The following is a 25,336-nucleotide window of genomic DNA, read 5'->3' on the forward strand; positions in this document are numbered from 1 at the left end:
GCCGCCCCCTCGGTCCGGACCGGCGGAAAGGCCTTCAAGCCCTGGGACTCGGGTTATTTAAACGCTCGGATCCACAGGCCTGCACCCTGATCCGAATATCGGTTTGACGATCCGAGCTCGAATAAACCACCACCACCTCCTCCCTCTCACGTCCCGTCCCAGCGAACAAAACAAAACACTAAATCCGACCCGCCCCCTGTCTGACGACCGCGCCGTCTTTAACCCTCGGCTGCCCGGAGGCCGCACAGAATCCCCGTCCTCCCGTACGCTCCACTCTCCGCCTCTTTCACCCCCCTCTCTTCTACTCCTCCCTCTCTACACCCCCTCCCTCTGCTACACCCTTCCCTCCTTTACACTCCTCCCTTACCCCCACACACACCTCCCTCTCACTCCTCCCCTCGCCACCTCTCTCTTTCACACTCTCTCACTCCTCCCCTCGCCACCTCTCTCTTTCACACTCTCTCACTCCTCCCCTCGCCACCTCTCTCTTTCACACTCTCTCACTCCTCCCCTCGCCACCTCTCTCTTTCACACTCTCTCACTCCTCCCCTCGCCACCTCTCTCTTTCACACTCTCTCACTCCTCCCCTCGCCACCTCTCTCTTTCACACTCTCTCACTCCTCCCCTCGCCACCTCTCTCTTTCACACTCTCTCACTCCTCCCCTCGCCACCTCTCTCTTTCACACTCTCTCACTCCTCCCCTCGCCACCTCTCTCTTTCACACTCTCTCACTCCTCCCCTCGCCACCTCTCTCTTTCACACTCTCTCACTCCTCCCCTCGCCACCTCTCTCTTTCACACTCTCTCACTCCTCCCCTCGCCACCTCTCTCTTTCACACTCTCTCACTCCTCCCCTCGCCACCTCTCTCTTTCACACTCTCTCACTCCTCCCCTCGCCACCTCTCTCTTTCACACTCTCTCACTCCTCCCCTCGCCACCTCTCTCTTTCACACTCTCTCACTCCTCCCCTCGCCACCTCTCTCTTTCACACTCTCTCACTCCTCCCCTCGCCACCTCTCTCTTTCACACTCTCTCACTCCTCCCCTCGCCACCTCTCTCTTTCACACTCTCTCACTCCTCCCCTCGCCACCTCTCTCTTTCACACTCTCTCACTCCTCCCCTCGCCACCTCTCTCTTTCACACTCTCTCACTCCTCCCCTCGCCACCTCTCTCTTTCACACTCTCTCACTCCTCCCCTCGCCACCTCTCTCTTTCACACTCTCTCACTCCTCCCCTCGCCACCTCTCTCTTTCACACTCTCTCACTCCTCCCCTCGCCACCTCTCTCTTTCACACTCTCTCACTCCTCCCCTCGCCACCTCTCTCTTTCACACTCTCTCACTCCTCCCCTCGCCACCTCTCTCTTTCACACTCTCTCACTCCTCCCCTCGCCACCTCTCTCTTTCACACTCTCTCACTCCTCCCCTCGCCACCTCTCTCTTTCACACTCTCTCACTCCTCCCCTCGCCACCTCTCTCTTTCACACTCTCTCACTCCTCCCCTCGCCACCTCTCTCTTTCACACTCTCTCACTCCTCCCCTCGCCACCTCTCTCTTTCACACTCTCTCACTCCTCCCCTCGCCACCTCTCTCTTTCACACTCTCTCACTCCTCCCCTCGCCACCTCTCTCTTTCACACTCTCTCACTCCTCCCCTCGCCACCTCTCTCTTTCACACTCTCTCACTCCTCCCCTCGCCACCTCTCTCTTTCACACTCTCTCACTCCTCCCCTCGCCACCTCTCTCTTTCACACTCTCTCACTCCTCCCCTCGCCACCTCTCTCTTTCACACTCTCTCACTCCTCCCCTCGCCACCTCTCTCTTTCACACTCTCTCACTCCTCCCCTCGCCACCTCTCTCTTTCACACTCTCTCACTCCTCCCCTCGCCACCTCTCTCTTTCACACTCTCTCACTCCTCCCCTCGCCACCTCTCTCTTTCACACTCTCTCACTCCTCCCCTCGCCACCTCTCTCTTTCACACTCTCTCACTCCTCCCCTCGCCACCTCTCTCTTTCACACTCTCTCACTCCTCCCCTCGCCACCTCTCTCTTTCACACTCTCTCACTCCTCCCCTCGCCACCTCTCTCTTTCACACTCTCTCACTCCTCCCCTCGCCACCTCTCTCTTTCACACTCTCTCACTCCTCCCCTCGCCACCTCTCTCTTTCACACTCTCTCACTCCTCCCCTCGCCACCTCTCTCTTTCACACTCTCTCACTCCTCCCCTCGCCACCTCTCTCTTTCACACTCTCTCACTCCTCCCCTCGCCACCTCTCTCTTTCACACTCTCTCACTCCTCCCCTCGCCACCTCTCTCTTTCACACTCTCTCACTCCTACGCTCGCCACCTCTCTCTTTCACACTCTCTCACTCCTCCCCTCGCCACCTCTCTCTTTCACACTCTCTCACTCCTCCCCTCGCCACCTCTCTCTTTCACACTCTCTCACTCCTCCCCTCGCCACCTCTCTCTTTCACACTCTCTCACTCCTCCCCTCGCCTCCTCTCTCTTTCACACTCTCTCACTCCTCCCCTCGCCACCTCTCTCTTTCACACTCTCTCACTCCTCCCCTCGCCACCTCTCTCTTTCACACTCTCTCACTCCTCCCCTCGCCACCTCTCTCTTTCACTCTCTCACTCCTCCCCTCGCCACCTCTCTCTTTCACACTCTCTCACTCCTCCCCTCGCCACCTCTCTCTTTCACACTCTCTCACTCCTACGCTCGCCACCTCTCTCTTTCACACTCTCTCACTCCTCCCCTCGCCACCTCTCTCTTTCACACTCTCTCACTCCTCCCCTCGCCACCTCTCTCTTTCACACTCTCTCACTCCTCCCCTCGCCACCTCTCTCTTTCACACTCTCTCACTCCTCCCCTCGCCACCTCTCTCTTTCACACTCTCTCACTCCTCCCCTCGCCACCTCTCTCTTTCACACTCTCTCACTCCTCCCCTCGCCACCTCTCTCTTTCACACTCTCTCACTCCTCCCCTCGCCACCTCTCTCTTTCACACTCTCTCACTCCTCCCCTCGCCACCTCTCTCTTTCACACTCTCTCACTCCTCCCCTCGCCACCTCTCTCTTTCACACTCTCTCACTCCTCCCCTCGCCACCTCTCTCTTTCACACTCTCTCACTCCTCCCCTCGCCACCTCTCTCTTTCACACTCTCTCACTCCTCCCCTCGCCACCTCTCTCTTTCACACTCTCTCACTCCTCCCCTCGCCACCTCTCTCTTTCACACTCTCTCACTCCTCCCCTCGCCACCTCTCTCTTTCACACTCTCTCACTCCTCCCCTCGCCACCTCTCTCTTTCACACTCTCTCACTCCTCCCCTCGCCACCCTCTCTCACACACTCCTCCCCTTGCCACCTTATTCTCTCTCTTTCTCACTCCCTGCTCTTACTCTTCCCCTCACCACCTCTCTCTCACCACACTGCACCTAACCCTCCCTCTCTCTCTCTGCACCCCCTCAATCTCCTTTTCTCCTTCCCAGGGGCTCCCATTGGCCTCAGACAGGTGACAGAGGACAACTTTGAACTGCAGATTGGTGTTAACCACTTTGGCCACATCCTGCTGACCATCCTGCTCTTGGATCAGCTGAAACATGGCGGCTGAGCCGCATCATCAACGTTGCCAGCCGGGTGCATCGAGTGAGAGGAGGGTTTCTTTGATGGGCAGGGGTGGGGTAAGGTAGGGAGAGCCTGGGGAATGAGTGTGGTGAAGGCAGCATGCCAAACACAGCATCAACATTGCCAGCTGGACCAGCTGCATCAGTGAGAGGGTGGGGTAAGGTGGCAGGTGGGTGGAAAGGTGACGGGGGAAAGTAGAGGTGGGATATGTAGGGAGGAGGACATCAGCGTGTTAGTGCCGTGCTGTGGGAGGGAGCTCTGCAATATGGGAGGGGCAGTGTGGAGGGAGTGCTGCACTGCTGGTGGGGTGGTGAGGAGGGAGCTCCACAATGTGGGAAGTGCAGTGAGGAGGGAGTGCAGCAGCCCTTCCCTCTGTCTCTCCATTCCTGTCCTCCCTCTGACCTCCCCATTCTCCCTCCATTCCCTTCCCCTTTCTCTCTCCTTTTCCTTCCCCACTCTCCCTCTGTTCCCTTCTGCTCTCTCTCTCTCTCCCTCTGTTCCCTTCTGCTCTCTCTGTCTGTTCCCTTCCACTCCCTCTCCCTCTGTTCCCTTCCACTCTCTCTCCCTCTGTTCCCTTCCGCTCTCTCTCTCTCCCTCTGTTCCCTTCTGCTGTCTCCCTCTGTTCCCTTCCGCTCTCTCTCTCTCTCTCTCTGTTCCCTTCCACTCCCTCTCCCTCTGTTCCCTATCGCTCTCTCTCTCCCTCTGTTCCCTATCGATCTCTCTTCCTCTGTTCCCTTCCGATCTCTCTCCCTCCATTTCCTTCCCCATCTCCCTCCGTTCCCTACCGCTCTCTCCCTCTGTTCCCTTCCGCTCTCTCTCCCTCTGTTCCCTATCGATCTCTCTTCCTCTGTTCCCTTCCGATCTCTCTCCCTCCATTCCCTTCCCCGTCTCCCTCCGTTCCCTATCGCGCTCTCTCCCTCTGTTCCCTTCCGCTCTCTCTCCCTCTGTTCCCTATCGCTCTTTCTCCCTCTGTTCCCTTCCGCTCTCTCTCCCTCTGTTCCCTATCGCTCTTTCTCCCTCTGTTCCCTTCCGCTCTCTCTCCCTCTGTTCCCTATCGCTCTTTCTCCCTCTGTTCCCTTCCGCTCTCTCTCTCTGTTCCCTATCGCTCTTTCTCCCTCCGTTCCCTTCCCCTCTCTCTCTCTGTTCCCTTCCCCCTCCCTCCATTCCCTTCCCTCTCTCCTCTATTCTGCATGGGCAGGGTTCATTTCAATGACGTCAACATGAATGAGCGCTACGATTCCCTGTTGTCGCACTGCCAAAGCAAGTTGGCCAACGTCCTCTTTATCATCTTGTACACCTGTATTGAGTTACCTCTCATTGTCTTTCACTCCAGAGAAAAGCCCTAGCTCACTCAGCCTACCCTCATAAGATATTCTCTCAAATCCAGGCAGCATCCTGGTAAATCTCCTCTGCACTCTCTCTTGAAAGCTTCCACATCCTTCCTATAATGAGGCGACCAGAACTGAACACAATACTCCAAATGTGGTCTAACCAGGGTTTTTACATTACCTCACGGCTCATGTACTCAATCCCCTGATGAAGCCCAACACACCACATGCCTTCTTAACCACCCTATCAATTTGTGCAGCAACTCTGGGGGACCACTTGGCTGAGCATCTCCGCTCCATCCACCAAAAGCAGAACTTCCCAGTTACCACACGTTAATTCCAGTTCCCACTCCGACAGGTCGGTCCATGGCCTCCTCTTGTGCCAAACTGAGGCCACCGTCAGAGTGGAGGAGCAACATCTCATATTCTATCTGGGTACCTGATGACGTGAATATCGATGTCTCCTTCTCGTAATATTTTTTCCTCCCCCTCCCTCTTCTGTTCTTCACTCTGGCCTCTTAGCTCTTCTCACTTGCCTATTATTTCCCTGTGTCCCCTCCTCCTTCCCTTTTTCCTCTGGTCCTCTCTCCTCTTCTATCAGATTCCTTCCTCTCTAGCCCTTTATATCTCCTACCCACCTGGCTTCATGTTTCACCTTCTAGCTATCCCCCTTCCCCAACCCTTCCCCCATCTTTTTATTCTGGCATCTTCACCCTCCCCTTTCCATCCTGAAGAAGTGCTGGCCTGAAACGTTGGCTGTCTATTCATTTCCATAGATGCTGCCTGACCTGCTGAGTTCCTCCAGCATTTTGTGTGCGTTGTTTTGCGGGATCTTGTTCAGATTAAACTCAGGACCTGGGAGTACAAGTACGTTGTTCCCTGAAGGTGGTGTCACAGGTGGACAGGGTGGTGAAGAAGGTGATTGGTATGCTGGCCTTCAGTCAGGGCGCTGAGTGTAGAAGTTGGGATTCAAAGTACATTTATTATATAAGTAGGTGTACAGTATGCAGTCCTGAGGTTCATCTTTCTGCAGGCAGCATAAAAAAAATCACAGAACCTCTTTAAAGAGAAAAGAACAACTAGTGAGGGAGGGAAAGAGATCACTCCTGGAACAACTGTTTCGATGTTACATTCTGCTGCATCGCTTGTCCGAGTTCCCTGACTTGAGGACCAGCGGATTCTCACCATCAAGGGAAAGAGAAGGCCCCTCAGATGCAGGGCCTTCTTTCGACAGCAGGGCACACTGCCTGCTGCCTCGATGTTTCAATCTCAGTCAAACCACAAAGTCATTGAAATAGCTAGCCCAGCAATGGTCAGTTTAGGTCATTACCTTGCAGTTGCACAAGGCATCAGTGAGGCTGTACTTGGAGTACTGTGTAAATTTGTGGTCACTTGCTGTAGGAAAGACGTCATTAAACTGGAAGGAGTGCAGAAAAGATTTACAAGAATCTTGTGAGGACTCAAGGGACTGAGTTATGGAGAAGAGTGGACAGGCTAGGACTTTCTTGCGGTGTAGGGGACAGAGAGTGATCATACAGAGGCATTAAACCATGAGTGGCACAGAGAGTGAATGCACAGTCTTTATCCCAGGGTGGCGACCTCCTCGACACCATCAGAGAGTATGTCAACAGCACTTGTCATAGGTGGCATTTGAGCTGTGCCTAGCCACACGACCATGGGTGTAGAGAGAGAAGAGCAGTGGGCTAAGCACACATCCTTGGGGTGTGCCTGTACTGATTGACAATAAAGGAGGAGATGTTATTTCTGATCTGCACTAATGGTGGTCTCCTGATGAGGAAGTTGAAGGTCCAGTTCCAGGGGGAAGTACAGAGGCCTAGGATTTGAAGCTTATTGATTAGTTCTCTGGGAACGACAGTGTTGTATGCTGAGCTGTAATCAATAAACAGTTGGCATTCCTGTTGACCTGGTAGATCAAAGCTGAGTGGAGAGCCGGTGAGATTGTAGACCTATTGTAGTGGTACGCAAGTTACAACAGGACCAGATCTTTGCTCAGGCCAGAGTTAATTTGACCCATGACCAACATCTCAAAGCACTCCATCACAGTAGATGTCAGTGTTACTGGACAATAGTCACTGATGCAGCTCGCTCTGCTCTTCTCAGGGGTGTACAGGAGCCCGAAGACCCACACTCGATGTTTTAAGAACACCTCTCTGCCATCAACTTTCTGAATGGTACATGAACCCATGAAAAATGTTCTGCCTTTGCACTATTTGTTTATTTTTGTAGTTTATCCTAATTTCTTAGAAGTTGCATTGTGGTGGTGGTTGTCCATCGTCATTAAGACCAAACATCAGTAAGACCAAAGAACTGATTGGGGACTTCAGAAAGGGTAAAGTGAGGGAACACACTCCAGGTGAGGGAGTCAATACCTCTGAGGATCTAATATGGACCCAGCACTTTGATGCAGCTACAAAGAAGACACAACAGTGGCTATGTTTCACTAGGAGTTTGAGGAGATTTGGCATGTCACCCAAAGTCACTCACAAATTTCTAGAGATATATCATGGAGAGCATTCTAACTGGCTGCATCACCGTCTCGTTATGGGAGTGGAGGCTACTGTACAGAATCGTAGTAAGTTGCAGAGAGTTGTAAACTTAGTCAGCTCCATCATGGGTACGAGCTTCTCTAGTATCCAGGACATCTTCAAGGAGCAATGCCTCAAAAAGGCAGCATCTGTTATTAAGGACCCCCCCCCCCCGTCTCACCCAAGACGTGCCCTCTTCTCATTGTTACCTTCAAGGAAGGAGGTACAGAATTCTGAAGACTCACACTCAGTGATTCAGGAACATCTTCTTCCCCTCTGCATCAGATTTCTGAATGGACATTGAATCCCATGCTGGGTCAGGCATGTCCCTATCTCACTGTGGTATGAGGCCCGCCAGCTTCCCTCACCTGGTTTAGCCCGCCTGTCGAAGTCACTGTCGCATGCAAACGGCCACTTGGAGCCACAGGTGAGAGTTGAGTGACTGGTGGGGGCCAAAGTTGAGTGAGCTGTACTAGAATGGACACAATAAGGCCCTTCACCAGAGGTGCTCCCCCTCCCTGGATATCGCAGCTCTGCACTGCTGCCACAAAACAACAAATTTCACGACATTTATCAGGGATAACACTGGACGACAGTTTTTTTCGGAAGTATTGCTTCCTCAGAATTTTTTTTTTGTTTATGATAGGCTACTTGAAGCTGAACATAAATATAATTATAGACTACTTGTATCACGCAGGAGTTTAGAGAAACAAGAAATGAACTTTTATTGAATATAATGTTTAATGGTTCTCTCGCTTTGCAATAGTTCAACTAAGCTAAAAAGTTTTGCTGATTTTCGTTTGTACTCAGTGTCTGAGCCTTCTGGCTTATGTGTCCATCAATAATCAGCCAGTGTTGATGGATTCCAGTTGTCCTGATACCGTTTCTCCATGACTGCAATTCCTGGTGAAATCTTTCAGCATGCTTGTCACTGACAGCACTAAGATTGCAGTGAAGTCTAAATGGGAATGCAGAAAATGAATCTTTAGTGACATGTTGCACTTCACAGTTTTATATGCTTGGAGCATGTTGTCAACCAGCTGCATGTAGTTTGATGCTCTGTAGTTACCAAGAAAATTTTCAACATCCTTGAATGCCTTCTATGCAATTTTCTCCGGTCCCACTAGAAGTTCTTCGAATTGCCTGTCATTGATGACCTGTTTGATTTGAGAACCACAAAAACGCCTTCCTTAATCTTGGCGTCAGTTATTCTCACTTCAATTATAAACTGAAATAATAAATATGTGGTTTTTTTAAAAAGGTGCGTGATGTGGAAATTTCATGGTGATTTTCATGATCAGTAGCCCAAAATCAATAAGATACACCCAAAAGTATTCAGGAAGCAAAATATTTGTGGTCCAGTGTAATAAACCAGATTCTGATTCTGGTCAATGACCTCTAATCAGAATAACTCCTCTCCCTCACCATCCTCTGTCTGTTATGGCCAAGACAAATTTGAGTCCAATTGCGCCACTATCTTCTGAATCAGGTTACCATAAGGAACACTGTCGAAAGCTTTACTAAAGTCCAGTACCCTACTCTCATAAATCACCTCTGTTGTTTGTTTGTTCATTATGTGCTGTGTCGTATGACGTGGGCGATCCTGGTCTTTCCATGATCATGACTGTTGGCAAATTTTTCTACAGAAGTGGTTTGCCATTGCCTTCTTCTCTGCCGTGTCTTTAAAAAACAGATGGCCCCAGCCATTATCAGTGTTCTTCAATGATTGTCTGCCTGGTGTCAGTGGTTGCATAAACGAGAATTGTGATAAGAACCAGCTGCTCATATGACCACCTACCATCTGATCCCATGGCTTCACATGATCCTGATCGGGGAGGTGGTGCTAAGCATTTGCCACATCTTGCCCAAGGGTGATACGCAGGCTAGTGGGGGGAGTTTCCTTTGGTAGAGACGTACCTCCACTCTGCCATCCTGCTTATGTATAGCTTTTCATAAGTGATATAGCAGTTCTTTATTTTCCTGTAAATACCTGTGAGAAATGAACCTCAAGGTAGTATATGGTGACATGCACTCAATGACCACTTTATTAGTTACCTCCTGTGTTCTTCTGTTGTAGCCTATCCTCTTCAAGATTTGATGTGTTGTACATTCAAAGATGCTCTTCTGCATACCACTATTGTAACACATGGTTATTTGAGTTGCTGTCACCTTCCTGTCAGCTTGAACCAGTCTGGCTATTCTCCGCTGACCTCTCTCATTAATAAGGTGATTTTGCCCACAGAACTGCTGCTCTCTGGATGCTTTTTTGTTGTTCACACCATTTTCTGTAACCTCTAGAGACTGTTGGATGTGAAAACCCCAGGAAAGCAGCAGTTTCTGAAATACTTAAACCACCCCATCTGGCACCAACAATCATAACAGTCAATGATCTTCTCCACACAAGGCCATGCTAACCATCGCAAATAAGTCCATGTTTTTCCAGACGTGATTAAATCTTATCCCTAAGGATCTTCTCCAATAATTTCCTTACCACTGACATCAGGCTCTCCGCTGTGTAATTTCCTGTTTTTATTTATTGCACTTCATAAATAAAGGAACATGTTGGCTCTTGTCCAGTCCTATGGAACCTCACTTGTGGCTAAAGGACTTTGTTTTCACTACTACCAGTGGGGATGAGGTACAAGAGCCTTAGGTCCCACACCACCAGGTTCAAGAACAGTTATTACCCCACAACCATCAGGGTCACAAACCAGTCAATAGGTTTCAATAGATACATTTAATGTCACAGAAAGTACATCCTGAAATTCTTTTTCTTCGCAATTATCCACAAAAACAGAGGAGTGCCCCAAAGAATGAATGACAGTTAAATGTTAGAATCCCACAGCCCCCCCCGCTCCCTCCTCCCACGCACAAGCAGCAGCAAGGCAACAAGCACCCCCATCAGCAAAAAAGCATCTATGTCTCCCACCGAGCACTCAAACATGCAGCAAAGCATCAATAAAGACACAGACTTGCATAACCCAAAGACTACTCATTTACCTGATATTTCATTTACTGCAGGCTCTCTCTCTTCCTAATAGGGGAAAAAAGAGCTGTTCCTGTTTCACAGCGAGAGGGGAGACATAACAAATCAACTTGCTGATTTATGGTGTTAAAAGTCTGTTGTGTTGCTCTTTCTGCCTCTGGGCACACAGCTAGCAACAAGCCTGCTGCTTCCAATCTTCCTTGTTCTCCCGCAATGCATTAGCGGGTGGCGGCGGCAGCAGCACCAGCCTTGAATCCGCCCACCTCCAGAGCCATGAAAATCTGGCACCCTGGAGGCGCGCTAGTCTTCCAGGCCACATCCTTGGCATATTGAAAAGTGGCCGGTCGTGAGGCCCTGACAGCGGGTCCCATTTCCGCAAAGAACCGAATTCAGAGTGTAACTCCGGGTCAGGGTCTTTAAAAGAAGTTTGAAAGGGATAAAAAGAGATAACAAAGATAGAAATAAAGCTGTTTACAAAAATGCAAGCAAAGGAGTCACCGTTTAGCGCCATCTTCACTCCGCTCCACCCCTTCAACCTGTGTGGATAATTTCACCTGGACATGGACTGATTAGGGATAGCCAGCATGGGTCGTGTCTATCCAACCTTAGAGAGTTTTTCCAGAAGTTACCAGGAAAGTAGATGTCTACATGGACTTTAGCAAGATCCCGCATGGGAGGGTAGTCAAGAAGGTTGGGTCACTCAGCATTCAGGATGAGGTAGTAAATTGAATTAGACATTGTCTTTATGGGAGAAACCAAAGAGTGCTAGTAGAGGGTTGCTTCTCTGACTGGAGGCCTGTGACCAGATGGGCCAAAGGGCCTTTTTCTGTGCTGTACTTCTCATTGGCTCTATGTGTACTTTTATATTCCCTCCAAGAGGATCACAACCTTGACATTGTTTGGAGACCCAGAGAGCTATGTTGACTAGAGTCAGGGCCTTGTGCTTTGGCTCTTGGTAGAGTTATCCCATGCCAGACAGGTCAAAGGGGAGAGGATGGGCTCACAGTGGTCCACAGGTTCAGATCAGGGCTAACAGCCCTGACTGGTAAAGCAAATTTGATACAGAAACAGCAAAGAAGAATCCTTCTACATCTGAGTGTGATGGTATTCCTGAGTCTCCACCCGGGACTTGCATGACTGACAGTAGTGATAGCCAAGAGGAAGTTACTGACACAATGAAGGAAGCCTTGAACACCGCAAGAGATGGAGGTCCTTCATTGCTGCCCTAAACACCAGAGGGATAACAGGCAGTAATAATAATAATGAGTTAACTTTGAATTTATTTCAACAACCTGTGATGGATCCCATCAGACCCTGGGGATCGATCCACTTCAGTATTCTTCAGGAAACCCAGATGGTGTGTATAAAACAGTTTTTAGCCTTTGGTTCTGCCTGTGGGCAGTAAAGGTGCATGTTAAATATTTTAATGTGATTGAAACAGAACATAATTGGTTAAAAAACATTTCTAGTTGTCTAAAATTACCCTCCCTTCCCACGTAGCAACAGTTGAAGGGTGCTGTGGGTGTCACTGAACCAGCTGGGACTGATCTTGTGTACAGAGTAAATTAACAGTGTTCCATGAATGGATTGAAATAATTATCCCAGCAAGTCAGCACATTCTGTACCAGCAGCCCGGCCTACACAAACAAACCTTACCTCATTTCCTCCTGTGGGCAGAAAGAGCACATTTTTTCTCATCGTCTTTGGGGATGTTTTTGCTTTCAGTGAACTCAGTTTCACCGACCCTTCTCCAAAACCTCCTCATTTCAGTGGTCAAGCATTGGCAAAGGCTGAAAAAAAAGCAAGTGTTCCAGCACATGGTCAGAAAGATGGCACAATAGTCATGTGATATGACTAAATATTTTACCTACAATGATGACTGAGTTGTTATTAGCCAAGCTAAAAGGAAGATGAGGAATTTCTTGAGGCACAAGGTGGTGAATCCATGGAATTAATTGCCATGGACAACTCTGGAGGCCCAGTCATTCAGTATATCTAAAGTGTAGATTGATAGGTTCTTGATCAGTCAAGATGTCTGATCGGGAGGCGGGAGGAGAAGATGGCAGCGTGATGCAGCTCGCAGCGGCCACTCCGGTGGTGATGTCTATTATTTGTCAAGTAGGGTGCCGTGCACAATCCTCATTTAATGGAGACGGACGTGAGAGCACGGAGGAATATATGGTGAAACTTCTGAAATGCCTGCTTCGCTGCTGCTGCTACTGTGTGGTCCAGAATCTCCGGAGGGGAAGGCCAAGAGTCCTCGGCTTTGCTTGTTGCTCGGCGGCCGGGGAAGGGTCGAAGCGCTCGGCAGAGGATGGTGCTTGGAGAGGCTGTGTTGGAGGGGCTGGTCGAAGGCTTGAAGTTTTCGGACAGATTCATAGAGTCTGCTGCGGTCGGGTGCTTCCAATGGTGCTGCATCGGTAAGTTGGCAGCGCTTGGAGATTCATGGCGGGGAGAGTTTCTCCCTTCCACCGTCTGCATGAGATAATGAGTCTATCGGGAATTTGAGACTTTTTTTTACTGTGCCCATGGTCTGCTCTTTATCAAATTACGGTACTGCTTTGCACTGTTGTAACTATATGTTATAATTATGTGGTTTTGTCAGTTTTAGTCTTGGTTTGTCCTATGTTTTCTTGTGATATCATTCTGAAGGAACGTTGTATCATTTTTTAATGCATGCATTTCTAAGTGACAATAAACGAGGACTGAGTGTCCTCATAATCTAATCTAATCTAATGTCGAAGTTTACGGGAGAAGGCAGGAGATTGGGGTAATAAATCAGCCACGATGGAATAGTGGGCTGAATGGCCTAATTCTGATCCTGTGTCTTATGGTCTAAGATCTAGGGATCACACACATCCATGTACACACCTTGCAGTTAAGAGGCCCCTCTCAGAGCAGAGCACTGCTTCATCATACAGTACTGTACAAAAGTCTTCGATGCACGCATGCACACACACAGAGTGCTTCCTGCTCCTTCCCCTCTCCTTTTCCCTTTTCCCAACCATGATTCCCCTCTCCCTGCCTCTTTCCCACTCTCAGTCCCTGTCCACAGAGACCCAGATCAGAATCAGATTTATCATCACTCACATATGTCATGATTTTTTTTTGGCGGTAGCAGTATGGTGCAATACATAAAATAACTACAGTAGTACAATCCTAGCTATATACAAACTTTTGTATATGTGTCTATGACTTGTGCATAGTACTGTAGTTCAGGTGTTTAGGGCTCCTTGGAACATTCTCTGACTGTACTCTCCTAACTACACAACTTTGTGGGCCAAAGGGCGTTTACTGTGCTGTAATGCTCTGTATTCTATGTTTACCATCTGACAGCGCTGAGGCAGCATCTTGTTAAATTAGTAACTAGCTTATATATCCCGCTCCAGTATGCCCTCTTGTCACCATCTGAAATTCTGCCAACATTAGTTGTATCATCAGCAAATTTATAGATGGCAATTGAGCTGTGACCAACCACACCGTCATGTGTGTGGAGAGAGTAGAGCAGTGGGCTAGGCACACATCCCTGAGGTGCGACAGTGTTGATTGTCAGCGGGAAGGAGGTATTACTTCCAATCCGCACTGACAGTAGTCTCCTGATGAGGAAGTTGCGGAGGGAGGTACAGAGGCCTAGGTTCTGCAGCTTTTTGATCAGGACTGTCGGAATGATTGTGTTAAACACTGAACTGTAGTCAATAAACAGCATCTTGACATAGGTATTTGTGTTGTCCAAGTGACCCAAGGCCACATGGAGAGCCAGTGAGATCACATCTGCCGTAGACCTATTGTGGCGATAGGAGGCAAATTACAGGTCCTTGTGAGGCAGCGGTCGATCCTAGTTATAACCAAGTTCTCAGTGCACTTCATCGTCATAGATGTGAGTGCTACTGGATAATAGTTGCGCTCTCTTACCAACACAACTTCATGGGTCCTTTAGTGTGCCGTAATGATTTATGTTCTATGTTAACCACCTGTTAACAGCCCTAAGGTGGCATCCTGGTAACTTGGTTTACCATGAAGCCAGCCGGTGGTGTAGTGACATCAGCACCGGACTTCGAGATGAGTGTTCCCTGGTTCAAATCTGGCCGGCTCCTGGAACGCTTTCCAACCGTGCTGTGTTGAGCATCGAGCTAGCAACTCACCTCATAAAAAACAGACAAATGCTAAAGAAGTGGCAAGTTACGCCACAAGGCTGAGAGGAATGAGATCAACAATGTACTATGAAGTACAGTGAAAAAATGCTTTGAGTGCTATCCATGCGGATCATTTCAACACCTCAGCGCCTTGAGGAACGAAGAAAAACAATAAAGGAATGCAGAATAGAACCAGAATCAGATTTAATATACCAGCACATAATGTGAACTTTGTTAACTTTACAACAGCAGTACATTGCAATAGAGAAAAAAACTGAATTACAATAAATATATATATATATATATAGGGTGTATGGGGTGTCAGGGAGGGGTAGCACCTCTGGTGGGGGAACATGTTGTGTCCTTTTCAGGGCGATTAGTCCACCTTTGGTCCCCACCTGGCACTCAGCTCTCACCTGTGGCTCCCCGTAGCTGTTTACATGCGACAGCGGCCACACCCCGGGCAACGACTTCGACAAGCCGGCTAAACCAGGTGAGGGTAGCCGACGGGTCTCAAACACTCGGTGAGATAGGGAGTTGTCTATCCCAGAATGTGAAGACAGACTCCGGCGGATTGAGCGGACAAGACCAATGGAAGGTCCAACTGTCAGGAAGGCGGTCTCTGCAAGCGTCGTGGAACGTGTAGAGCAGGACAAGACACAGAAGACGTCCTGGTCATCCACTGCCCCTAGTCCCATCTCCAGCCGTCTAGACTCTGTCTTGCCACTGGATCCAGATGGGAATTGGGAAGAGAGAGTGAGGCTGACGCTGCGCAGCTCTCCCTCACTTAAATCCAAATCACGCGCTAGTCTCAACAACATCATAATGGTGTCGAGGTCCTCATCGACGTCAATGATGGACGAACAACAGGATATATTTATATATTTTATTAACTGTACAATTGTATATATAATAAATAAAATAGTTAAATATGTTGTGCAAACAGTAAAAATAAAAAAGTTGTGAGGTAGTGTACATGGGTTCAGTGTTTATTCAGAAATGGGATGGCAGAGGGGAAGAAGTTGTTCCTGATTTATTGAATGTGTGTCTTCAGGTTCTGTACCTCCTTCCTGATGGTATCAGTGAGAACAGGGCTTGACTTGGGTGATGGGGGTCCTTAATGATGGATGCCACCTTTTTGAGGCATCGCTCCTTGAAGATGTCCTGGATACTACAGAGGCTAGTGCCTGTGATGGAGATGACTAAGTTTACAACTCTCTGCAGCTTACTTCGATCCTGTGCAGCCAGCTAGAATGCTCTCCATGGTACATCTGTAGAAACTTGCGAGTGTTACAAACCAAATCTCCTCAAACTCCTAATATAAAGTAGCCACTGTCTAGCCTTCTTTGTAGCTGCATTGATATCCTCAGAGATACTGACTCCCCAAGAATTTGACATTGTCTACTCTTTCCACTTCTGACCCCTCTATTATGACTGGTGTGTGTTCCCTTGTCTTACCCTTCCTGAAGTCCACCATCAGTTCTTTGATCTCACTGACATTGAGTGCAAGGTTTTTTGTTGTGACACCACTTATTTAGCTGGTATATCTTGCTCCTATCACCATGGGAGATCCTCTTACAGAGAGAGTACAGCCATAACGAGGTAGAATGTGAGGTCAAGAGTCCACATATTTGCTAATGACACAACTATTGGCAGAATCTCAGATGTTGATGAGGTGGCGTACAGGAGCGAGATATACCAGCTAGTCAATTGGCATTGCAGCAACAATCTTGCACTCAACATCAATAAGACCAAAGAACTGACTGTGGGCTTCAGAAAGGGTGAGATGAGGGAACACACACCAGTCCTCATAGGGGGATCAGAAGTGGAAAGGGTGAGCAATTTCAAGTTCCTGGGTTCAACAACTCTGAGGATCTATCCTGGGCCCAACACATCGATGCAGCTACAAAGAAGTAGGTACAAAACAGTGGGTATATTTCATTAGGAGTCTGAGGAGATTTGGTATGTCACCAAAGACACTCGTAAATTTCTACAGATGTACCAAGGAGGGGATTCTAACTGGCTGCATCACCGTCTGGTATGGGGTGGGGTTGGGGGGGGGGGGCGGGTGACCACTGCACATGATCGAAATAAGCTGCAGAAAGTTGTAAACTCAGTCAGCTCCATCATGGGCACTAGCCCTTGTAGTATCCAGAACATCTTCAAGGAGCAATGCATCTACAAATGTATCATTAAGAACCCCCATCACCCAGGACATGCCCTCCTCTCATTGTTACCATCAGGGAGGAGGTACAGGAACCTGAAGACACACAGTCAATGATTCAGAAACAGCTTCTTCCCCATATAGTTACTGTAATCCACCCGCTTCTCTCTATTATTATGTATTGCATAGTACTGCTGCTGCAAAGATAACAAATTTCACCATATATGCTGGTGATATTAAACCTGATTCTGATTATGATCTTGACATACTAGGAGCCGTTCAACAGTCTTTTTACAGGAAGGTAGAGGTTGTGCTTGAGCATGGTTGCATGTGCTTTCAGGCTTTCATAAGTTTAGTGGAATGCTTTGTAGCTGTGATCTGGGTTCAAATCCCACCACATCTGTATGGAGTTTGTACCTTCTCTCTCGGAAGGTGTGAGTTTCCTCTGGGTGCTCCGGGTTCCTCTCAGATTCCAGGGATGTATGGGTTAGGGTTAGTAAGCTGGCACTGGAAGCATAGTGTCACCGATGGGCTGCCCCCAAGTCCATCCTTGGCCTGTCTTGGTTGTTGATGCAAACAACACATTCCACTGTAATTTTCAATACCTGTGCGACAAATAAAACAAATTTTTAATTGTTATATCTTCTGCTTGATAGGAGGAGTAGGTGGGTCTTTGATTAAGCTGACTGCTTTACTGAGGCAGTGAGAGGAGTATACATGCTGGTTTCTTTGATGTGCTGTGCTGTCACCACAACTCTGCAGTTTCTTGTGGTATTGAGCACAATTTTAAGCTGCCAAATGCTATGCAGCCAGACAGGTCTATAAAAGTTGTTGAATTTGTTTTAGCATTCTGAGAAAGTAAAGGCACTGAAGATTGATTTCTTGAACTTCCAGTAACTGGTCTTCCACTCCTTCACCACGTGCCATTCCCGTTTCCCCTCTAACCCTATCTCCTTACCCGCCCATCACCTCCCTCTGGTGCTCCTCCCCCTTCCCTTTCTATCCTCTCCTATCAAATACCCCTTCTCCAGTCCTTTATCTCTTTCACCAATCTACTTCCCAGCTCTTCACTTTACTCCCCTCCACCTCTCCTGGTTTCACCTTGTACTTCTTCCTCTCCTCCCCTCACCTTCTTACTCTGACTTCTCCTCTGTTTTTCCAGTCCCGATGAAGGGACTTGGCCTGAAACGTTGACTGTTTGCTGTTTTCCATGGATCCTGCCTGACCTGCTGAGTTCCTACAGCATTTTGTGTGTGTTGCAGAAGGTACTGGTGGTTGGACCAGGACAGGCTATGTGATTTTTCCATCCCAGGAACCTGAGGCTTTTGACCCCTTTGACCTCAGCACCATTTAGACAGCGGCCTGTGCCCACCCATAGAACCATAGAAACTACAGCACAGAAACAGGCCCTTTGGCCCTTCTTGGCTGTGCCAAACCATTTTCTGCCTAGTCCCACTGACCTGCACACGGACCATATCCCTCCATACACCTCCCATCCATGTATCTGTCCAATTTATTCTTAAATGTTAAAAAAGAACCCGCATTTACCACCTCGTCTGGCAGCTCATTCCATACTCCCACCACTCTCTGTGTGAAGAAGCCCCCCCAATGTTCCCTTTAAACTTTTCCCCCCTCACCCTTAACCCATGTCCTCTGGTTTTTTTCTCCCCTTGCCTCAGTGGAAAAAGCCTGCTTGCATTCACTCTATCTATACCCATCATAATTTTATATACCTCTATCAAATCTCCCCTCATTCTTCTACGCTCCAGGGAATAAAGTCCTAACCTATTCAACCTTTCTCTGTAACTGAGTTTCTCAAGTCCCGGCAACATCCTTGTAAACCTTCTCTGCACTCTTTCAACCTTATTTATATCCTTCCTGTAAATTGGTGACCAAAACTGAACACAATACTCCAGATTCGGCCTCACCAATGCCTTATACAACCTCATCATAACACTCCAGCTCTTATACTCAATACTACGGTTAATAAAGGCCAATACCAAAAGCTCTCTTTACGACCCTATCTACCTGTGACGACACTTTTAGGGAATTTTGTATCTGTATTCCCAGATCCCTCTGTTCCACTGCACTCTTCAGTGCCTTACCATTAACCCTGTATGTTCTATGTTGGTTTGTCCTTCCAACATGCAATATCTCACACTTGTCAGTATTAAACTCCATCTGCCATTTTTCAGCCCATTTTTCCAGCTGGTCCAAGTCCCTCTGCAGGCTCTGAAAATCTTCCTCACTGTCTACTATACCTCCAATCTTTGTATCATCAGCAAACTTGCTGATCCAATTTACCACATTATCATCCAGATCATTGATATAGATGACAAATAACAATGGACCCAGCACTGATCCCTGTGGCACACCACTAGTCACAGGCCTCCACTCAGAGAAGCAATTTTCTACCACCACTCTCTGGCTTCTTCCTTCGAGCCAATGTCCAATCCAATTTACCACCTCTCCATGTATACCTAGCGACTGAATTTTCCTAACTAACCTCCCATGCGGGACCTTGTCAAAGGCCTTACTGAAGTCCATGTAGACAATATCCATTGCCTTCCCTTCATCCACTTCCCTGGTAACCTCCTCGAAAAACTCCAACAGATTGGTCAAACATGACCTACCACGCACAAAGCCATGTTGACTCTCCCTAATAAGCCCCTGTCTATCCAAATGCTTGTAGATTCTGTCTCTTAGTACTCCCTCCAATAACTTACCTACTACTGACGTTAAACTCACCGGCCTATAATTTCCCGGATTACTTTTTGATCCTTTTTTAAACAACGGAACAACATGAGCCACTCTCCAATCCTCCGGCACTTCACCCGTAGACAGCGACATTTTAAATATTTCTGCCAGGGCCCCTGCAATTTCAACACTAGTCTCCTTCAAGGTCCGAGGGAACACCCTGTCAGGTCCCGGGGATTTATCCACTTTAATTTTCCTCAAGACAGCAAGCACCTCCTCCTTTTCAATCTGTACAGTTGCCATGGTCTCACTACTTGATTCCCTCAATTCCATAGATTTCATGCCAGCTTCCTTAGTAAATACAGACACAAAAACCTATTTAAGATCTCCCCCATTTCCTTTGGTTCCGCACATAGCCGACCACTCTGATCTTCAAGAGGACCAATTTTATCCCTTACAATCCTTTTGCTCTTAATATACTTGTAAAAGCTCTTTGGATTATCCTTCACTTTGACTGCCAAGGCAACCTCATGTTTTCTTTTTGCCCTCCTGATTTCTTTCTTAAGTATATTCTTGCACTTCTTATACTCCTCAAGCACCTGGTTTACCCCCTGTTTCCTATACATTTCATACAACTCCCTCTTCTTCTTTATCAGAGTTGCAATATCCCTTGAGAACCAAGGTTCCTTATTCCTATTCAATTTGCCTTTAATCCTGACAGGAACATACAAATTCTGCACTCTCAAAATTTCCCCTTTGAAGGCTTCCCACCTACCGATCACATCCTTGCCAGAGAACAACCTGTCCCAATCCACGCTTTTTAGATCTTTTCTCATTTCTTCAAATTTGGCCTTCTTCCAGTTAAGAACCTCAACCCTAGGACCAGATCTATCCTTGTCCATGATCAAATTGAAACTAATGGTGTTATGAGCACTGGAACCAAAGTGCTCCCCTACACAGACTTCTGTCACTTGCCCTAATTCGTTTCCTAACAGGAGATCCAATATTGCATCCCCTCTAGTTGGTCCCTCTATATACTGATTTAGAAAACTTTCCTGAACACATTTTACAAACTCTAAACCATCTAGACCCCTAACAGTATGGGAGTCCCAATCAATGTATGGAAAATTAAAATCCCCTACCACCACAACTTTATGTTTCCCGCAGTTGCCTGCTATCTCTCTGCAGATTTGCTCTTCCAAGTCTCATTGACTATTGGGTGGTCTGTAATACAATCCCACTAATGTGGCCATACCTTTCCTGTTTCTCAGCTCCACCCATAAGGACTCAGTAGACAAGCCCTCTAATCTGTCCTGCCTGAGCACTGCTGTAATATTTTCCCTAACAAGCAATGCTACTCCCCCACCTTTCATTCCTCTGCCTCGACCGCATCTGAAACATCAGAACCCTGGAATATTAAGCTGCCAGTCCTGCCCCTCCTGTAGCCAAGTTTCACTAATTGCTACAACATCATAATTCCACGTGTCAATCCACGCCCTCAACTCATCCGCCTTCCCTGCAATACTCCTAGCATTGAAATATATACACCTCAGAAGATTTTTACCACCACTCACAACCTTTCTATCAGCAGATTTGCTTAAACTTTCAACATCATTTATTTTCACCCCAGCCACACTGTCAGCTCTGGCACTCTGGTTCCCATTCCCCTGTAAATCTAGTTTAAAGCCTCCCCAATAGCACTAACAAACCTCCCTGAAAGGATATTGGTCCCCCTGTGGTTCAAGTGTAACCCGTCTCTCTTGTACAGGTCTCACCTGCCCCAGAAGAGGTCCCTCTCCCCACTTCCATTTCCTGATGACTACAACCTGCTCTTCTGTTGACGATGACAGAAAGGTTGTTGTCATGTCACCATGTCATTCGGGAGTCTATCTTGTTCCTGATTGTTTACTTGTGATTCACTTAACACCCAGGTGTCAACGATATACCTGAGAAATTTTGGATTTAGCCATCTCCGCACTCTGCGCAGAGTAAAAATCCCTGCAATTTACGACATTCCAAAAGAGCCAGCTCTCAGCCAGGGAGAGGAGGTAGGAGTACAGCTCCACTTTGTTATCCCATCATGGACCTCCATGCAGCAACAACCTGGGTACAGGAGCCCTAGGCTCCACACCACCTGGGTCAGGGACAGTTATTACCCTTCAATCTTCAGGCTCCTGACCAGTGTAGATAACTTCACTCCCCACAATGAGCCTCAGGTCCCACACCACCAGGTTCAGGAACAGTTATTACCCCACAACCATCAGGCTCCTGAACCAGTGTGGATAACTTCACTCACCACAATGAGCCTCAGGTCCCACACCACCAGGTTCAGGAACAGTTATTACCCCACAACCATCAGGCTCCTGAACCAGTGTGGATAACTTCACTCACCACAATGAGCCTCAGGTCCCACACCACCAGGTTCAGGAACAGTTATTACCCCACAACCATCAGGCTCCTGAACCAGTGTGGATAACTTCACTCACCACAATGAGCCTCAGGTCCCACACCACCAGGTTCAGGAACAGTTATTACTCCACAACCATCAGACTCCTGAACCAGAGTGGATAACTTCACTCACCACAATGAGCCTCAGGTCCCACACCACCAGGTTCAGGAACAGTTATTACCCCACAACCATCAGGCTCCTGAACCAGTGTGGATAACTTCACTCACCACAATGAGCCTCAGGTCCCACACCACCAGGTTCAGGAACAGTTATCACCCCACAAACATCAGGCTCCTGAACCAGTGTGGATAACTTCACTCACCACAATGAGCCTCAGGTCCCACACCACCAGGTTCAGGAACAGTTATCACCCCACAACCATCAGGCTCCTGAACTGGGGGATAACTTCACTCAATTTCACTCACCACCACTCACCCCATCACTGAAATGTTCCCACAACCTATAGACTCACTTCCAAGAACTCTTCATCTCATGTTCTTGATATTTATTGCTTATTTATTATTATTATTATTATTGTACTTGCAGATTTTGTTGTCTTTTGCATAGGTTGTTTATCCACCATATCAGGTGCGGTTTTTCATTGATTCTACTCTGATTCTTGGATTTACAGCGAATGCCTGCAAGAAAACTATTCTCAGGCTTGTATATAGTAACATATCTGTACTTTGATAATAAATTTATGTAGAACTTTGAACTTGTCTTCTTTTGCACATTGGTTGTTTGTCAGTCTTTGTAATTTATAGTTTTTACATAAATTCTATTGTATTTCTTTATTTTCTTGGAAGAAATTGGATCTCAAGGTAGTGTATGGTGACATACTGTGTACACACTTTGATAATGAATTTATTTTCACTATGACAATGCACAGGAATGCAAGGGGCCGCAGAGGGTAGTGAACACAACATGGGCACATCCCTCCCCACCACTGACAACATCTACAGGAGTCTCTGGCTCAAGGGGGCAGCGTTTATCAGCCAGGACCTCCACCATCTGCTTCATGCCTTCTTCTCGCTGCTACCATCGGACAGGAGGTCATCGTCATTACGTGCTGTGTCGTATGTCATGGGTGATCGTGGTCGCTTGACAAGTTTTTGTACAGAAATGGTTTGCCATTGCAGTCTCCTGGGCAGTGTCTTTACAAGATGGGTGACCCCAGCCATTATCAATACTCTTCAGGGATTGTCTGCCTGGTGTCCAATAGTTGCACAACCAGGACTTGTGATGTGCACCGGCTGCTCATAAGAACACCCAGCTGCTCCCACTATCCCAATTGAAGGGAGCGGGGAGGTGGGTCTAAGCAGGTGCTACATCTCGCCCAAGGGTGACCTGCAGACTAGCAGAGGGAAAGAGCGCCTTGCACCTCCTTTGGTAGAGACGTATCTCCACCCCGGGCTGTATATGGAATAAGGTAGATGAACTTGCTGCACAGTTGCAGATTGGCAGGTATGATGTTGTAGGCATCACTGAATCATTACTGAAAGAAGATAATAGCTGGGAGCTTCATGTCCAAGGATACACATTGTATTGAAAGGATAGGTAAGAAGACAGTGGATGTGGCATTGCTTTGTTGGTAAAAAATAAAATAAAATTATTAGGAAGAGGTGACACAGGGTTGAAAAGTGATAGACCATAAGACCGTAAGACATAGGAGCAGATTAGGCCATTCAGCCCATCGAGTCTGTTCCACCATTCCATTGTGGCTGATCCCAAATCCCACTCAAGCCTTCTTGCCATATCCTCTGAAGCCCTGACCAATCAGGAAACTATCAACTTCTGCTTTAAATATACCCACGGACTTGGCCTCCACCACAATCTGTGGCAGAGCATTGCACAGGTTCACTACTCTCTCTGGCTAAATCATTGAATGTTGAATTTGACTGGATACGTCACAGTCTGGGATGTGAACTATAGTGTGCGCAAGAGGCCACGGGGACGGTTCTCTTCTCCATCGAGGACGCCTACAGCAGGCGATGTCTCCGGAAGGCAACATCCATTATCCGGGAACCCCCCATCCAGGCCATGTTGCCTTCTCACAGCTCCCATCAGGCAGGAGGTACAGAAGCCTGAACCTCCACACCACCGAGTCCAGGAACAGCTACTTCCCTTCAACTATTAGTGTTGTGAACCGACCGACATGTCCCGAATCATTGGTAGCAATGAACACTACCAATAACCTCCTGCACAACTATGGACTGATCTTTGATTGTGTCTTTGTAGTTTTTTAGCACTAAGAGTTTGCACAGTCTTTTATATCTCTGTGTGGTATAATTAACATATAATTTACGTACTTTCTGTTGTCTGTGATGCTGGTGCGTTTGTTATTGTATCTTAATAAATTAAATAAATACAGATAAGTGTGAAATAGGCCTAATTGCCTCTTTGAGTCGCACCGCCTAACAATCCCCAATTTAACCCAAGCCTAATCACAGGACAATTTACAATGACCAATTAACCTACCTTAGCTTCCGTAGTAACCAAAATAGCTTCAAGGAGCGATGCCTCAAAAAGGCGGCATCTATCATTGAGGACCCCCATCACCCAGGACATGCTTTGATCTCATTGCTACCATCAGGGAGGAGGTACAGGAGCCTGAAGACACACACTCAATGATTCAGGAACAGCTTCTTCCCCTCTGCCATCGGACATTGAATCTGGGAACACCACCTCATGACTTTTCTTATTTCTTTTCTTGCACTACTAGTTTTTAAATTTAAGTATTTAATTATATATATATATACACTTATTGTAATTCACATCTTTTCTCTATTATTATTGTTGCAGCAGACATGGAGTGGTGATCTGAAGGCTTTAGTTCTTCGAGGCTTTGGTGAAGAGTGGCTTCACTCAGAGAAGGCAAAGGAAAGAAAAGGTAAAGGTTTTTTTCCCTTCCCTTCATTATATCCGCTCTGCTAGGACAGGAGAGACATCAGGCAGGGTAGTGCAATGCTCTTCTTGCAGGATATGCAGGAAAACCTCCAGTATCTCTGACCACAACTGTGAGCTTCTAACAAACTGCATCAAGGAGCTGCAGCTGAAACTGGATGAACTCCGGATCATGCGGGAGGCTGAAAGGTGATAGATAGGACATATAGAGAGGTGGTAACACCCAAGGTGCGAGACACAGGAAACTGGGATACAGTCAGGAAGGGGAAAGGGGTTAAGGAGCCAGTGTAGAGTACCCCTGTGGCCATCCCCCTCAACAACAGGACAACAGGTATATCACTTTGGGTGGGGGGTGAGGTGTGATCTAACAGAGGATAGTCACAGTGGTTGGATCTCTGGCACTGACTCTGCCTCTGTGACTCAGGAGGGAAAGGGAAAGAAGATTTATTGGTTAGGGGAACTGACAGGAGGTTCTGTGGGAGAGAACAAGATTCCCAGATGGCATGTTGCC

General features: G+C 47.6%; 1 protein-coding gene across 6 annotated transcripts in view; it reads left to right on the plus strand.

Annotated features, from left to right (window-relative positions):
- The first annotated feature begins 12,170 nt into the window (after positions 1 to 12,170).
- Positions 12,171 to 25,336, plus strand: part of LOC140206171 (homeobox protein six1-like) — a 67,835-nt gene continuing 54,669 nt past the window's right edge. For 5 of the 6 annotated variants that reach the window (XR_011888084.1, XR_011888086.1, XR_011888085.1 and 2 more), the window contains exons 1-2: positions 12,171 to 12,898; positions 24,724 to 24,811. The gene's annotated coding sequence lies outside the window, so the exon portion shown is untranslated. The remainder of the gene's footprint in view (positions 12,899 to 24,723; positions 24,812 to 25,336) is intronic. The other variant, XR_011888087.1, reaches the window with a different exon arrangement.

Source organism: Mobula birostris, chromosome 12 (genome assembly GCF_030028105.1).
Source record: "Mobula birostris isolate sMobBir1 chromosome 12, sMobBir1.hap1, whole genome shotgun sequence".
NCBI classification, from domain to species: domain Eukaryota; kingdom Metazoa; phylum Chordata; class Chondrichthyes; order Myliobatiformes; family Myliobatidae; genus Mobula; species Mobula birostris.